Source organism: Trichosurus vulpecula, chromosome 6, assembly GCF_011100635.1.
Source record: "Trichosurus vulpecula isolate mTriVul1 chromosome 6, mTriVul1.pri, whole genome shotgun sequence".
NCBI lineage: Eukaryota > Metazoa > Chordata > Mammalia > Diprotodontia > Phalangeridae > Trichosurus > Trichosurus vulpecula.
This window is the reverse complement of record NC_050578.1, coordinates 135,297,242-135,302,709: the sequence shown is the minus strand read 5'-3', so window position 1 is coordinate 135,302,709 and position 5,468 is coordinate 135,297,242. Positions and strand designations below refer to the sequence as shown.

The following is a 5,468-nucleotide window of genomic DNA, read 5'->3' as shown; positions in this document are numbered from 1 at the left end:
CAGAGTTCAGGAGTAGAGAATCAAAGAATAGACTAAGCTCTGTTAAAACAGGCTACAGTAGGCAATTTAGTCTAGAATTGATACTGACTTGGAGGTGCAAATTTCCAAAAAATTATAAAATACTCTTACCTTGTGCCTAAATCTAAACACTATGCCTCACTTTGTGCATTCATCCTTCAAATATTTGTGCTGGGCCATAACCTGTGTGGTTGGATCAACTACAAGTAATGTGGCATGGCTAACCTAGGTCCTCTGTGAAGAAGATCTGTATCAAGGTCTCAACTGAAAAATAACAATAATGTTAGTTTGTTCCATATGCAGAATCACAGACTTACAAACTTGGAGGGGCAGAGAAGGAATGGAAAAGGTAAGAAGAAAAGAATGAAGAAAGGGATGGTGGGAATAAATGAGAAAGGACAGAAACAAGCATTTATTAAGCACCTACTATGTTCCACGCACTATGTAAAGGGTTTTTTAAAGTATTATTAAATTTGATCTTCCCAATAACCATGGGTGATATTATTATCCTCATCCTATGGTTGAAGAAACTAGGTTTGAAAGATGCTAACTGACCTGTCTGCCACACATCTATTAAATGTCTGAGGCCAGATTTGAACTTGGGGTTGCCTGACTGCAGGCTCAGAGCTCTCTCTGCCACCTACCTGAAAAGAATTTATAGCCTAGCTAATGCAATTTCTTTGCACATATGGTTTATCATTTTTTCTTTCTGTGCTTTAGTTTTGTTCACTGTGAATTGAGGATTTGGACTAGATAAAATCAGAGGTCCTTTCTTACTCTAAATTCTACTATATTCCTCCCTAAAACTACAGTTTATTTATTATGTACATCTTTTCTATACAAGTTTATATGCACATGTGATCTCTCCTATTAGAAGACAAAGTCCTTAAAAGGGCAGCAACTGATTAACTTTTGTCTTAGATTCCCTATGACTGAGTACAGTCTATGGTGCATGATAGGTGCCTAATATAAACTTGTTGATTAGACCCAGGTGACCTGGTAGTCAAGTTAGGAAAGGACTTCAGCTGGGCAGAGCCAAGATGGTGGCTGGAATTCAGGGACTTGCGTGAGCTCTACCCCAGGTCCCTCCAAACACCTATAAAAATGGCTCTGAAGACATTCTAGAGCTGAATAATCCACAAAATAATAGAGGGAAAAAGGGATGGAAGCAGCCCCAGAGCTGCACCACTTCCGTGCCCCTGGGGCTGGGGCCCACCATGCGTTCCTTTCACTGTTCTAGCAGTTCTACCCACTGGCAGCTGTAAAGCAGGGACTTGTGTGAGCACTCCCCCAGGTCCCTCCAAACACCTAAAAAAATGACTCTGAACAAATTCTAGAGCTGCAGAACCCAGAAAATAACAGAGGGAAGCAGGTCTCCAGCCTAGGAAAGCCTAGATGGTTGTGGGAAAGGGTCTATCACACAGAGCTGGGAGCAGAGAGGACCAGAGCCCATTGAGAGCCACGCCAGGACCAACCACACCAGGAGCCAGGCATAACATGATACAGGGCCCTCAATCATTGAGCTGTGGCAGTCACCAGACTTCTCAACCCACAAATGCCGGATACAACAGAGTAGGTTGGTGGGTAGAACTGCTAGAACAGAGTGAAAGGATTGTGAGGTCGCCGCCAACCCCAGGGGCATGGAAGTGGTGCAGTTCTGGGGCTGCTTCCAGCTGCAGTTGCTTCCAGCCCCAGGACCACAAGGTGGGAGGAATTAAGCGGTGGATCAGAGATGGAGTGCAGAGCCTGCTTGGATCTGAGTCGCGGTCTGGGTTGGCAGTGCTTGGAGCAGGAGCACTGGTGTGGCAGAACTTGCTGTGTAGAAGTAGCTCTGAAAACAGAAGCAGAAGACCCCTAAAGCTTGGGACAAAGTACTCTCTACTCTACAAGCAGTCATACCTTTACAAAAATCTCAAGGGTCAAGTAGTTGGCTGGGAACATGAAAAGACAGCAAAAACAGACCCAGATTCAGAGCCAGGCTTTGGAATCTTTTTTTGGTGACAAAGAGGACCAAATCATAAATCCAAAAGAAGTCAACAAAGTCAAAGAACCTACATCGAAAGCCTCCAAGAAAAATTTGAATTAGTCTCAGGCCATGGAAAAGCTCACGAGGGATTTGGAAAAGCAATTAAGAGAAGTAGAGAGAAAAAATGGGCAGATAAATGAGAGTGGTACAAGAAAATCATAAAAAACAAGTCAGTGACTTGCTAAAGGAGACCGAAAAAATACTGAAGAAAACAACCCCTTAAAAATAGATTAACTCAAATAGCAAAAGAGCTCCAAAAAGCCAATGAGGAGAAGAATGTCTTGAAAGGCAGAATTAGCCAAATGGAAAAGGAGGTCTAAAAGACCATTGAAGAAAATACTGCCTTGCAGTCCTGTGATGAGCTTCATCCAGAAAAGAGGCTTTTACAAGCAAGAAGTGAACAAGAATGCCTGGGAACTGCCCAAGAACTATGTGGCCCTGACCCAAGTGGGCAGCAGGGCCTATGGTGCAGTGTGCTAAGCCATTGATAAGAAGTCAGAAGAGAAGTTGACAATCAAGAAACTTAGCTGACCTTTCCAGTCAGAGATCTTTGCCAAGAGGGCCTATAGGGAGCTGATGCTGTTGAAATACATGCAGCATGAGATTGTTATTGGATTCTTGAACATCTTTACCTTGGCTACCTCCCTGCACAGCTTCCATGATTTCTATCTGGTGATGCTATTCATGCAGATGGATCTCCAGAAGATTATGGGCATGGAATTCAGTGAAGATAAGGCCCAATACCTTGTCTATCAGATGCTGAAAAGTCTCAAGTATATCCACTCTGCTGGGGTCATCCACAGGGACTTGAAACCAGGAAACCTGGCTGTGAATGAAGACTGTGAACTGAAGATCCTAGGTTTTGGATTGACCAGGCATGCAGACGCTAAGATGACAGGCTACATGGTGACTCATTGGTACTGAGCTCTAGAAGTAATTCTCAGCTGGATGCACTATAATCAGACAGTGGACATCTGGTCTGTTGGCTGCATCATGGCAGAGATGCTGACTGGGAAAACTCTTTTCAAAGGAAAAGACTACTTGTACCAACTGACCCAGGTCGTGGAGGTGACTGGGGTTCCTGGAGCAGACTTTGTACAGAAGTTACAGGACAAAACGACCAAATCCTATATTTAGTCCCTGCCTCAGAGTTCCAAGAAGGATTTCTCACAACTTTTCCTTCATGGTAGCCCCCAGGTGGCAGACCTATTAGAGAAAATGCTTGAGTTGGATGTGGACCAGCCCTTGATAGTGGCACAGGCTCTTACCCATCCCTTCTTTGACCAGTTCTGGGATCCAGAAGAGGAGGAAGTAGCCCAGCAGCCATTTGTTTACTCCATGGAACATGAGAAGCTCACAGTGGACGAATGGAAGAGTCTCATCTACAAGGAGGTTTCAAATTAGAGCATGGAAGGATTCCAAGAGAAGAAGTCTCATGAAACTACAATGACCAGTCCAGATTGTTTTGGGTTGAGTTAATAATTGCAAGACAAGATGGCCTCACTTCCAGAGATACCCTGGGACAGATATTTATTAGTGCCCAATAAAATGGAATCTGCGTTTTGATATGAGTATCCAAAGAGAGGACAGCCAGCCTCTTGTTTTCTTTGGGAGCAAACAGTGGCCCCCTGATGGGCAGAACTGTTGACTTAATGGATCTTTTCCTTTGTATTTTACACTAATGGTACTGTTGGTGGCTCAGGCGTAGCCCAGCCAAGATACAGTCTGCAACAGAATTAAGAGAGTTTCAAAGAAAATCAGTTAATGCAATGGCCGAGAAGATGATGTATTAAGGTTATTTTGGGGTGGAGGGTGGGGGAGGGGTGAGACATTGAAACATAGTTTTTTCGGAAAATTATTGAGCCCCTGGGAAAGGGAAGGCAACATGTTTTTGTTGTTGTTTTTTTTTTTTTTTTTTTACTAGCACATGATGGCAAAGGGGCAGGGGAACAAAATAACACACCCTTTTGTGAACACACCCTTTTGTGGGGATCATTCCAGTTTTTCCCTGGTCTCTTGGGATCCCTGGTCTCAAAATGGATAGTATTGGTCTGTTAAAAGGACTGCTGGAGACCAATTTTCATTAGCAAGTATTAATTAATAAGTAGAGGCAGAATGGAGATAGTAGATAGAGTGCAGGACTCAGATCCAGGAGACTTGAGTTCAAATCCTGTCTTAGTCACTGACTGTGTAACCAGGGCCAAGTCATTTATGCTTTCTGAGTCTCAGTTTCCTTGAATGTTCAACTGAGGTAGTAGTACTTAAGGTACTAACTACCTCATAGGCTTGTTGTGAGGAAAATGTTTTGTTAGCCTTCACCTGCTCTTTAAATATGGTTTTAAAAGTTGTCATTCTAGGACAGCCAAGTCTCTCCTTCCATCTTAACTGATTTTGCGAGATGCTGCATTGCTGGGTGGATCCATGGAATCCCAGTTCTCCCCTTCCTTAGTCCTATGTTGGCTAGTTGTTTAATAAACAGTTTCTCCGAAAAAATAGTACCTTAAAAATTAGATTGGAGCAAGTTGAAGCTAGTGACTATGAGAAATCAAGATATTACAAAACAGACCCAAAGGAATGAAAAAATTGAAGACAATGTGAAATATCTCATTGGAAAAATCAATGACCTAGAAAATAGATGCAGGAGAGATAATTTAAAAATTATTGTGCTACCTGAAAGCCAAGATCAAAAAAGAGGCTAGACATCATCTTTCAAGAAATTATCAAGGAAAACTGCCCTGATATTCTAGAACCAGAGGGTAAAATAGAAATTGAAAGAAATCACTGATTGCCTCCTGAAAAAGATCCAAAAAGGAAAACTCCTAGGAAGTTCCCGGAGCTTCCAGATCAAGGAGAAAATACTGGAAGCCACCAGAAAAAAGAAAACAGTTTGAGTATTGTGAAAACACAATCAGGATAACGCAAGATCTAGCTGCTTCTACATTGAGGGATCGAAGGGCTTGGAATATGATATTCTGGAGGGCAAAGGAGCTAGGATTAAAACCAAGAATCACTTAACCAGCAAAACCGAGTATTATGCCCTGAGGTGAAATAAGAGCTTTCAATAAAATAGAGGACTTTCAAATTTTCTCAGTTAAAAGACCAGAGCTGAACAGAAAATTTGACTTTCACACACAACAATCAAGAGAAGTATGAAAAGATAAACAAAAAGAGAAATCATAACGGACTTAATGAAGTTGAACTGTTTTGTTTACATTCCTACATGGAAAGATGATGTGTATAATTTATGAGACCTCAGTATTAGGGTAGCTGAGGGGAACATATATACATACATACATATATATGTCTGTGTGTGTGTATATATATATATATATATATATATATATATATATATATATATATATATATATATATATACACACATATATACATATGTGTGTGTGTATACACATACAGAGGGCACAAG

At 41.6% G+C, this 5,468-nt stretch overlaps 1 pseudogene; it reads left to right on the top strand.

Annotated features, from left to right (window-relative positions):
* The first annotated feature begins 2,401 nt into the window (after nt 1-2,401).
* Nucleotides 2,402-3,494, top strand: LOC118855342 (annotated as a pseudogene).
* Nucleotides 3,495-5,468: the final 1,974 nt, after the last annotated feature.